At 37.4% G+C, this 12,585-nt stretch overlaps 1 protein-coding gene across 4 annotated transcripts in view; it reads right to left on the bottom strand.

The window, feature by feature from the left end:
• The window catches only part of LOC309610562 (uncharacterized protein), a 651,150-nt gene that overhangs the window by 314,365 nt on the left and 324,200 nt on the right, over nucleotides 1-12,585 (bottom strand). The window lies entirely within an intron of this gene.

Below are 12,585 nucleotides of genomic sequence, written 5' to 3'. Positions count from 1 at the left end.
AGAACTGCAGAACTAATAGCCAGAAGCATGAAAACTTTATCTCCCTCAAACCACAAGAGGAACAACTAGAAGAAAGGAAAAGCAAAAGGACTCTGTGCTTTAGAAACCCAGGGTCTCTTCAACCAGAGTTGTTATTTAGCTTAATTAAGTAAGAACTTTCTTATAGTCAGCTGTACCCAAGAAAAGAGACTCATAGAAACAAAGAGCAGAATTGTGATTGCCAGGGACCAGACAGAGGAGGGGAGAATGCGGAGTTGCTATACAAAAGTTTCAGTCTTGCAAGGTAAAAAGTTCTAGAGATCTGTTCTACAACATTGTGCTTAAAATAAACACTACTGTACTATACACTTAAAATTTTGTTAAGAGGGTAGATCTCATATTACATGCTTTTTACCGCAACAAAAAAAAAAACTTTTTTAACAACCTCCTAAAGTTAAGTCCAGCTGGGTTGCAGATTATAAGATCAATGTACAAAATCCATCGCATTACTTTATACAGCAATGGACATAAGGAAACCAAAATTTAAAATAAGATGCCACTTTAAATTGCTCCGAAGAAAATGACACAAAACATGTACAGGATCTGTATGCTTTAATTATGTATATAATGAAAGAACTCAAAGAAGACCAGGATAATTGGAGTGTTCATAGGTTGGAAGATTCAAAATAATAAGGGTGTCAATTCTCCCCAAACTGATGTATAAGCTTAGCACAATTCCAATCAAAACCCCAGCAGGAGTTTTGTATACATAGACAAGCTTATTCTAAAATTTATGGGTAAAGACAAAGGACCTAGATTAGCCAAAACCATGATGAAACCATCAGACATTGTGGAAGTTGCTACTTCCACTTTATTCACTTTGATAATCACTTCTGTGTGACTGCTTCACCTGCATACAAAGGGTCAGGGAACTGATAGAACACAGAACCCACTCACAAATCAACCATTGAACCCAAAAGATTTTATGACCTTGTACCATGTTTTCTTACTCTCTGGTGTGAGATCGAGAATAAGTCTAATCATGAAAAATTCACAACTATTCCCATATTTCCAGAGGCCCTCATATTCCTCTGACTCTGCTGAGGATCAAATATAGAGTAGGTGGTTCTTTGTTCCTCATAATCCTTGAAAAAAAAATATTTTCCAGTGATCCAATCCAGTCAATTAATTTAATTTTTTGTATTGCTTTGAAATAAAAGGATTATTTGTGCATAAAAATCAATCTGTAGCTACGGGACTTGTGGACACTCAGTATTTGTCTCCTTTCCCAACTGCAGTCTTGATTTAGGATGTTTGTTTTGCTGTTGTTGTTGTTGTTGTTATTGTTTTGGCCTTGCTGCGAGGCTTTTGGGATCTTAATTCCTCGACCAGTGATGGAACCAAGTAAAAGCGCCAAGTCCTAACCACTGGACCGCCAGGGAATTCCCTGATTTAGGAGTCAAAAGCATGGAGTTTGAACACACACAGTCTGAGTTTGAATCCTCTATATCCCAGTGACTCCATATTTACCTCTCCGTGCCTCTGTTTCCTCATCTATAAAATGAAAATTAAAATAACAGCCTCATAGAGTTGTTGAGGATTAAATGTATCAGTATTTGCAGAGCACTTAGAATAGTGCCTGGCACATTATTTCAAGACAAAATGTTATTGTTGGATCCCTCTTTAGGTGGAGATCACATGACTGCATTAAACCTTGTACTATTGTAACTTTCTGAAATGTGAAGCTGGCTGTTGTGATGACTGTGTTCAGAAATCGCACAGAGATAAACAGTACCAGGATTTGAACCCGACCTACCTGCTGGTAAGCTAATGAGAGCTGCAAAACCCAGACCACACCATGTCTCAAGTGGTGAAGAAATTTTCCCCTCCGTCCCCCCTGGAGGAGCCCAGGGATTCCTCCCACTTACTAAGGTGCAAAAGAATTGCATTTTGTAGCTGGCCCCAGGATTGTTACACCTGAAAATAAAATTTTAGCCCCATAACTAAAAAATGTAAGTTGTACTACATTCTACACTGTGCCTTCATTGCAAGGCAATGTTCAAATTAAACTAATAATAATCAATAATTATTCATGAAGGGCGTAATAATGGCAGATTACATTTATGTATCTTTATCTTTACTAAAGTATTTCATGAATATTATCTCATTTGTTCCTGATGAAAATCTAACAGATAAGAAGTTGAGGTTTCTGCCTATCTTACAAGTGACAACTTCAATGTCACATTCTCAAAAAAGCCTAAGTTATGATTCCCACTATTATTCTCCAATAAAGCACTCTATTTACTCCTGATAATTAGAGGAAAGAGGGCCAGTTAATATAAAGGTCAAAATGGCATTAAAGCTTGTATTGATGGAACATAGAAAAGGGCTTTGTGACTGAAGCATGGGACACAAGATGAGGTTGGAGAGGTAGCAGTGGCCAGATTTTCATATAGGCCTGTAGGCCATGGTCAGGAGATTGGATTTTATTTTATACATAATAAAAAGTCAGTGAAGAGTTAGCAAGAGAACAAAATGGTCCAATTTACATTTTTTAAAACTAGTCTGTTTCTTATACAGAAACATTGTCTACTCATAAAAGGTCTTCTGTGATCACAAGTCACTGACAAACAATATCTACCACTTTTATTCTGCCAACAAACTTTAAAATCTAAATAAAACAGATGATCTTCTATCAAAATATAAATTCCTAAAACTGACTCGATGATAAGTTGAACACCTAAGCAATCCAACATCTATAGAATTTGAAAAAATATATACTAAAGCTCTACCGTTAAAAATGGCACCAGATTCAGGAGGTTTGCAGGTAAATTATCTCTAAATTCAAAGGACAATCATTCCCATGTTATCCTATTTCAGAGTCTAGGGGGAGAAAAAACAGAAGTCTTCCTATTCATTTTACAATTCTATCATAATACTAAGGCCAAAACTTGACAAAGCTATTCCAATAAAGAAAACTAGAATACTTATAGTTAACAAAAATTAAAATCTGAAACCAGATATTAACAAATCAAATCCAGGAATATGTTGAAATAGATATATTCTATGACTAATAAAGCTCATTCCGGAAAATCAAGATGTCCCAATTTTAAGAAATATATTAGTACAATTTATTCAATTAAAAAATTAAAGGAGAAAATATGCGATTACATGAGTTCAGGCCAGAAAAATTTTTGAGATATTGGAACAGATATTCCTGAGCTTAAAATAACTCTACAAAATAAGAATAGTTTCTAAACTTGATAAAAAATATTAAACAAATCAATAAATTTTGGGGGAAAAACCAAAAATAATTATTTGCAGAGGATTTGGCACATGCCTGGAAAATACAAAAGACTCAACCAAAAAGCTATTGACCCTAATTAAAGAAGTTAGTAAGTTGGCTAGATATAAGATAAGTATATAAAATTTATCAAATTATTTCTATATTAGAACTGATAGGTTAAAAAATAAAATGGTGTGTGTGTGGCGGGTGGGGGTGCATAGTTAGAAACTATTCAAATAATGACAAAACCTAGAAATATATTTAACGATAAAGGTATAAGACCTACAGAAAATACAGAATAAATGAAGAAACACATTAAAATTCTAGGACACGATGATGGAAAGAATTAATAGCATTAAAAAGTCTATCATTCTTGGGACTCCCCTGGCGGTCCAGTGGCTAAGACTCCACACTTCCACTGCAGGGGGCACGGGTTTGACCCCTGGCCAGGGAATTAAGACCCCACATGCTGTGCAGCGCAAAAGTCTATCGTTCTCAAGCTAACACACAAATTTAACGTAATATCAATTACGATCCCAAAATATTATTTTGTTTTTGGTATGAGGGTGGGGTAGAGGTTGGAACTGCATAAAATAATTCTCAAATTCACCAGAAGAATAAATGTCCAACAATTTTCTAAGAAAATTCTGAAAAAGAATAGTGATGATGGGACAAACCTGCCAGATATTGTCTACCATAAGGTTTGTGTAAACAAATACAGTAATTTTCGTACAGGAAAGTAGATCAGTGGAACAGACTACAGAACAAATTGAAGTATATTCAGAAATTTAACATTTAATAAAAACAGCACTTCAATTCAGTGGGTAAAGATGTATTCTTTAAAAAAACATTGGAGTTGGGACAAGCTGCTATCCATGTAGAAGAAAATGTTGAATCCTAAAATAAATTTCAGGCATAAGGAAGTAAATGAGAAAAAACTACAAAAATATTTTTTTTCTTTCTTTTTTTTTTTTTTTTGGCGGTGTGGCGTGCCATGTGGGATCTTAGTTCCCCGACCAGGATCGAGCCCACGCCTCCTGCAGTAGAAGCGTACATAAATATATTTTAAAAGTTGAAACATTTTCATAACCTTGAGATGTAGATCTTCCTAAACAAGATAAGAAACTCAGAAGGCATAAAGAGAAAAAAAACAGAGTAATGACCACATAAAAATCTGAAGTTTCTTTACAGAAAATAAGACCATAAACAATGTAAAAACAATAAGAGGGAGACAAATGGTTAAGTTTTCTAATATAGTCAATCCATGTCTGGAGTATTAGATGAATAGAGAGGAAAGCGATTGGTTCTTATTTTATATTCTTTTAAATGTTGTAATTATGGGTAGGGACTTCCCTGGTGGCACAGTGGTTAAGAATCCGCCTGCCAGTGCAGGGGACTCAGGTTTGATCCTTGGTCCAGGAAGATCCCACATGTTGCAGAGCAACTAAGCCCGTGCGCCACAACTACTGAGCCTGTGCTCTAGAGCCTGCGAGCCACAAATACTGAGCCCGCGTGTTGCAACTACTGAAGCCCGCGTGCCTAGAGCCAGTGCTGTGCAACAAGAGAAGCCACCACAATGAGAAGCCTGCACACCACAACGAAGAGTAGGTCCCGCTTGCCGCAACTAGAGAAAGCCCACGCACAGCAACGAAGACCCAATGCAGCCCAAATAAATAAATAAATAAATTTATTTTAAAAAAAGAAAAGAAAAAGAAATTATGGGTAACTTTTACTTTTTGAGGTTGTTCAGTAGTTTTCAAATAAAACTAAGAATAATTGAATTGGAAGCAGAAGTCAGATTATGATAGATTAAGGAAGCAAAGGGAATTGATAAAGTAGAAGAAAGTGGTGACAGGAAAGCATGAGATAGGGAAGTGAGGGAAGGTATTTTTTAGATTGTAGGTATTTTTTCATATAGAGGAGAAACAGCCAGTGGAAGAGAGACATGAAAGATGCAAAAGTGGGAGGGAATGAGACCAGGAAACAGGTGGAGGAATTACTTTAACATAAGGGAGAGACCTCTTCCTATGAGATGGAATAGGATCTCTCACAGACAAGTTTTAAGGGAGACAGGAATAGAACAGAGATAATGCCTTTCTGCTGATGGTCTCCACTTTCTCTTTGAAGAGGGAAAGACTATGAATATATTGCTGGCTGAAAATGAGAAGAATGAAAATGGATAGAATTCCTAAAGAAAGTAGTGCATTTTAAAATAGCTACTGTAGGGAAAGAAAACAAGCTGATCAAGGACAAATAAGAAGGTTTCTGAGCTTTGTGGAAAGGCTGGTTGGAGTTTGCATTAATGCCAGCCTGGCTGGTCATATAGTTTTCTCCAGCTGTATTCCTAAAACAGAGAGCAGAACACAAACACTGGAAGAAGGATTAACCTAGAGTGAAAGGCTGACTGGGTAGATGGGATGAGCGTGCAAGGGGTGGAAGGAATTGATGACATTACTACGACTATTAGTGAAATCCCAGCCTGGTGGGAAAAGAAATGAAGACAGGGGATCAGATAAACCAAGACAGTGGCTCCCAAACTATATTATGAACAGGGATCACCTTCAGAGGAGTCCAAGAACATACTCTGAACAATGCTAGTCCAGAAGGATAGAGGTGCATAGAAGCAGAGACTGGAGATTCCAAAAGAGTCAAAAATACGGTAGAGGGAGTAAGAATGTTCTGAAAGAAAAGTTAGGTGTGGCTTTGACCTTGGTGCATTTTCAGCAGAGGACGGGAGTTTGAGTTTTCTTCAAATGCTGCTACCACACATTAGATATTCTTCTTTGCTTTAATTTCTCCATTAAAAAAAATTAAGATGCAATTTTTCCCTCCTTGTATTTATTTAGTCAAGGGTTAACTGTCATACTGAGAAGTTTGAGGTTTTTTTAAGACTGCAAAAAAATGTTTACTCCACTTGAGCCTGAGACCTGATGAGATAATATACCCAGGAGACTTCCCAACCTAACAGTTTTCATCATTAGGAAGCAGATGGAATTTTGTTTGTTGTGGCTTTGCTTTTTTGAAATATGGTTAAAGAATTGGAGCCTATAATGGTTAAGTTAATGTGTCGATTGACTAGGCTAAGGGATGCCAGATAACTGGTAAAATATTATTTTTGGGTGTGTCTGAGGGTGTCTCTGGAAGAGATGAGCATTCAAATAGGTGGACTGAGTAAAGAAGATGCCCTTGCCAGTGCGGGTGGGCATCATCCAATCCGTTGAGGGCGTGAATAGAAGAAAAGGAGGAGGAAAAGCAAATTTTTTCTCTGTTTGAGCCGGGACATCCATCTTCTCCTGCCCTCAGACACTGGTGCTCCTTTGGACTCAGATTGAATTAAACCAGCTTTCCTGGTTCACCAGTTTACATATGGCAGATCATGGAAATTCTCGGCCTCCATAGTCATGTGAGCCAATTCCTATAAAAAATCTCCTCTTATACAGTCATTCCTCAGTATCCACAGGGGATTGGTTCCAGGACCCACCTTGAATACGAAAATCCAAGGATGATCAAGTCCCATAGTCGGCCCTATGTATCTGCAGTTCCGAATCCACAGATTTAACCAACAATGGATCACGTAGTGCTGTAGAACATATTTATTGAAAAAAATCCACATATAAGTGGACCCACACAGTTCAAACTCATGTTGTTCAGGGGTCAACTGTATATACATATATATTATTGGTTCTGTTTCTCTGGAAAACCCTAATACATTAAGTGATAACTCTAATACTAAACTAAGTGTGGTAAGGAATATAAAGAAATAAATGTCACGATATAGTCCTCAAGGAACTTAGAGTCAAGTTGCTACAGCCAAAGAAACAAGAAACAGTCAGTGAAAGCTACTGAACAGCAACGAATGAATCTTGTTTGTTGATTCATGTCATTTATTCATTCACTGTAAAACACTTCCTGAATCACGAATAATGGTGATTATGCTAGTGAGGAATGTCCATTCTTATCAGAACCTCACTAATTATGCAGAAGCCACCTAATTCACTCTTTGTATCTGGATTGGCAGTTTTTCTTTTTCTCTATTTTTTAACATTTCCATTTCCACAGGCTTAAAGGTAGTTGTGGAATGTGGCTTTTCTTTTCAGAAAATCCAGTTCCAGCATTGTTCCCTCAAGCTAGCAATTCATAGGCTTTCAGATTTTAGTTTAGTGTGACCATTATATTTGTTTTCATAGTGAGAAAATCTATGCCATTTGGGGCACTGGCTCAAGGTAACATGATGAGGGCATGGACCCCTTCCCTGAACTCACTAACAAACTTAAACCATAATTCCTGAGCAGTGATTGAGCCAGGAGTTGAGATGGTGCCAAAGTCACACCATCACCATTCAGAGAACTTGCCAAACTTACTTCAACTTTTTTGTTATTGTTGTTGTCATTAGCACAAAACTTTAATGGATAAATAAAGGACCAGAATATATAGCACCTAACTGCCCTCCAAACTACAGACAATGTTGTCACACAGGCTTTTGGCAATCCAAAAGGAATAGAGTTGAAGCAAGTAACAAGGGGAAATCAATATCTTATTCATGTTAAACCTATCCTAATGCCTCCCTTATGTGACCCACCACACAGAGAATCACTCCATTTCTCTTCAGGTAGAACACAGGGACTCTAAACTTTTCATTTATATATATTAACTTTTAAGAACAGAACTTCACTTAATGAAGCTCTTACCTCTCTCTGTAAAACTGGTGGATTAATAGCAGAGTTTCCAAGCCCCTCATGTAGTTTTTTCATTGTACAACATAGTGATTCAATATTTTTATACATTATAAAATGATCACAGCCATAAATCTAGTTATCATCTGTCACCATACAAAATTAGGGAAGCCCAAATTAACAGTGGAGACAAAAGCAAGGACAAAGGAGGAATTTGAAGGCTCTGGCACCTACAGCTATAGCAAACATTAAACACAACCTAACTTACATCATTGGCTCCCTTGGTTCTCAGGCCATTTGGTTTGGACTGGACTACACCACTGGCTTTTCTGGGCCTCCAGCTTGCAGACGGCAGATTGTTGACCTCTCCATAACTGCATGAACTAATGCCTCATAATAAATCTTCTTCTATATCTATCTACCTATATTTGTATCTATAGCGATAGATCTCTATCTCTAAATATATCCTATTGGTTCTGCTTCTCCGGAGAACCCAGACTAATACAGACCCTCTCATACTTTCAAGTGACGGTCATATTAAGAACAATCTACAGTACAGTATAGACCAGGATATGCTGGAGGCTCTCTAAATTAGTAGGAGGAAATTGAAATTTATTCATAGCCTAAATGAGCTGCAAGAACCCTTGAAAGTTCTTCTAGTCTACTTCTTGCTTTCTCTACCTCTTGATGCATCTAAATATCCATCATTATTAAACAAAAGGTAATTAAACACCAAACTCCACTTGCTAAGCAGAAACTGAAATTATACTATTCTAAGGCATTACAATTGGAGAAATGACAGCCCAGCTGCCTAAGATAAAGCACTGTCATACTTTCGGAAATTAAAAGATAAAAATATTCTCTCCTTTCTTGAGGTATCTCCTCTCTCCAGCCTGTCTGGAGGTGACGGTCTCCAAAGGCTAAGGCTTAGGGAGGAGAAACAAAGAGGACTATTAGAGTAAAGGCTGTTCCTCCTAAGGAGAGTTGGCCTAATAAAATTTTTCTCTCTAAAATGCAAATCAAGACCACAATGAGGTATCACCTCACACCTGGCAGAACGGCTATCATCAAAAAGTGTACAAATAATAAATGCTGGAGCAGATGTGGAGAAAAGGGAACCCTCCTACACTGTTGGTGGGAATGTAAATTGGGGCAGCCACTATGGAAAACAGTATGGAGGTTCGTTAAAAAAAAAACTAAAAACAAAAAACAAAAAACTAAAAACTAGTCAATATTATGACATAGTATGAGTGTGTTTCATGTATGGTAATTGCAATCATTGTTGCTTTTGTTGTGGTCATCCATGTACAATGCTTGGTGTCAGTCTATTTATCTCTTGTAAAAATAAAATACAGTGTGTGTGGAAAAAAAAAAAAAAACTAAAAACTTAAAACAGAATTACCATATGATCCAGCAATTCCATTCCTGGGTATATATCCAGAAAAAATGAAAACACTAATTTGAAAAGATACATATACCCCAATGTTCATAGCAGCACTATTTACAATAGCCAAGACACTGAAACAACTCAAGTACCCATCAATAGATGCTTGGTTTAAGAAGGCGTGGGATAAATATACAATGGAATATTACTCAGCCATAAAAAAGAATGAAATATTGCCATTTGTAGCAACATGGATGGACCTAGAGAATATCACACTAAGTGAAGTAAGAAATGCATGCTTAAACTATTTCTAAATACACGCGTTGTCTACACTGCATAGAAATCCAAGGGATCTGGGGCAGAGTGGGGGTGTAGGGGATGGATGCACGTTGTAGAATGAAATAATATATGGTATGAGAGAGGCTTATAATATACAGGAAGAGACAAAATATTTACATCCTAAAAATCGCCAGTGAACGCGTGTCAAGATTTGTCAACTGTGCAAGTTGAATATATACAAAATGAAAAACAAATATTATAGGATATCACTTATATGTGGAATTTAAAAAATAATACAAATGAATCTATATGCAAAATAGAAACAGACTCACAGACATAGAAAACAAACTTAGGGTTACCAAAGGGGAAAGGGAGGGGTGAGGTATAAATTAAGAGTATGGGATTAACAGATACAAACCACTATACATAAAATAGATAAGCAACAGGATTTACTGTATAGTACAGGGAATTATATTCAATATCTTGTAATAGCCTGTAATGTAAAATAATCTGAAAATATATATATGTAGATTTATATATATATATATATAGCTGAATCACTTTGCTGTATAACTGAAACTAACACAATATTGTAAATCAACTATAGTTCAATTTTTAAAAAATTATTCTCTATAATGACCTGGGAATGAGAAAATTTCTGACTTCCCTTAAGTGGTTCTCCCCCATGCTCAATTTATTCATAGAAAGAATTTTCTTTCCTGTATATTTAAACAATAACACATAAATATTCCAAAATTCTGTGGGAATATAAATGAATTTAATGTAAAAGGAACTGGTCATGCATTTTTTTCACTTAACATATATTGAGTACCTCCTCTGTGTCTGGCACTGCAAAGAGATGAAAAAGGACATGAAGCATCACCCTGACTGGAGCAGAGTCACGGAGAGATGCAACATACAAATATGTGACATTTCACTCAGGACCCAGTAAGGAAAACAGAAACCACTCCAGGTTTTTCAACAAAGACCATCTGAAGTAAGGAATTGGTTGCACAGGTGATGGAAGCATTGATAAAAACAAAGAGGGGTGGTGAAGCACCCCAGACATTAACCAAATCAGGAAACCACTACCACACCTAGAGGATAGAGGAGATGTGAACAGAACCCAGAAACCTCAGAAAAGATGCAGCCCCTGCTGGAAACTGGAAAAACACTCTCAGAAACACAGAAAGAGAGAGAAGGAGAGAGATCCAGCCCTCCCTTCTTCTGCCCTCCATTCCCTCCTTCCAGAGCCTCCCTTAGACAGACTTAGTTGAAGTAGGTTAGTAAGGGAGCCAGAGAAATTGAGATTGCAAAACAAGGGTGAGGAATGGGCCTGAGAACAAAAGGAGACGACTGGTATATGAAGCAACATCCTTGTAGGTGAGCCTAATATGCACTCTTACTTTGTCATACCAAAGCAAGCTTCCAGAAGCCCTATTTTTGCAAGAGAATTCCATAGTCACATGTACCTCCTGGAGACCAGATTGTCCCCAACCAAATCTGATTACACCTCTTCTATGTATCCCATCAGCTTGTATATATTCAACTTGCACAGTGGACAAATCTTGACACGCGTTCATTAGCGATTTTTAGGATGTAAATATTTTGTCTCTTCCTGTATATTATAAGCCTCTCTCATACCATATATTATTTCACTCTACAACATGCATCCATCCCCTACACCCCCACCCTGCCCCAGATCCCTTGGATTTCTATGCAGTGTAGACAACCCACGTATTTAGAAATAGTTTAAGCATGCATTTCAGGAGAATAGCCTAAGGTAACTGTTCATGAAAAAAATTATTCATGGCCAAGTAAGTTTGGGAAAACCATATATTGTATATTCCTCTTAGAGATTTACAATGAAGGTTGGTTAATTTAAAGACTCAGAGAAGTCCTCCAGGGTTTCCTATGTTAATTAAGTTAACACAGAACACATCTGTTTTACAATGCCTATGAATACACTTTGGTAAACGCTGATTCGGATCATGTCATCACAATGTCAGTCTAAGCATCGGTAGCATTTATTGTTCAGGGCATTGTGTGAGGTACTGCTGGATATATTGGATTGTAAGATACAATCTATTCCCACAGATGATTATAATAAAGTTGAACCAGAACATATAAATAAAGAGATAAATAATAATTTAAGGCACCACGGCATAAGTACAGAAAGGGTGGTCCAAACAAAAAGTGCAGCTAGGGTGCATGGGAGGCAGGATTGCTATAAGCTAAGTGTTTAGGGAAAGTTCTAGAAGAATATGAGACGAGTTAATCCTCGGGAGAAAACACACACACACACACAGAGGCAAAACTATGGATGGCATATTTGCAATAAATAAGAAGACTACTTAAGAGTTTGTACAAGTACATAGAGTAAGAGTGTAACAGACCTTGCTCCAATTTCTATAGTAAGGATCTGGATCTTTATCATACAGGCCAAGAGGAGGTCTTTGAGTGAAGAGGAAACATTTCAGAGGCAAGTGTATTTACAGAAAGTTGTGCTGCCCTCAGCAATTAGAACAAAAAAGGCTTTCTTCTTGATCTCTTAGCTTAGGTTCCCCCAAAAAGCAAAGCCTGAGACAAGGTCTGGTGTACAGGTATTTTATTTTGGGATGTGATCCCAAGGACCCAGAGCTGGAGACTGAGAAGAGCACAAGAGGGAAGAGGAGAAGCCAATGCAATCAAGCTCCTTGCCCCTGTGGGAAACTGAGGCTTGATCCCCCAGGACCCTCTAAAAGAACCGTGAAGAATGCATCTCTGAATTGTTCATCCAAGAGATTAAAGTGAGAAATATTTATCTATCAATTCCGATCACCCTTTAATTAAGGGTTGCTCTCACATCTGAAGGTTTGTGTATGCTCCAGAATGCCCAAATGGGTTTCTGCAGGCATCCCACTTAGTATAGGCAGAGCAGCCCTGGAGCAAAAAGTAAGAAATACACAGTGAGGCTCAGGTACAGTGTTTTCAAGTTAACACCT

Source organism: Balaenoptera borealis (assembly GCF_965194805.1).
Source record: "Balaenoptera borealis genome assembly, chromosome: 14".
Classification (NCBI taxonomy): Eukaryota; Metazoa; Chordata; class Mammalia; order Artiodactyla; family Balaenopteridae; genus Balaenoptera; species Balaenoptera borealis.
Note: the sequence above shows the minus strand (reverse complement) of the source record. Positions and strands in the feature narration are given on the sequence as shown.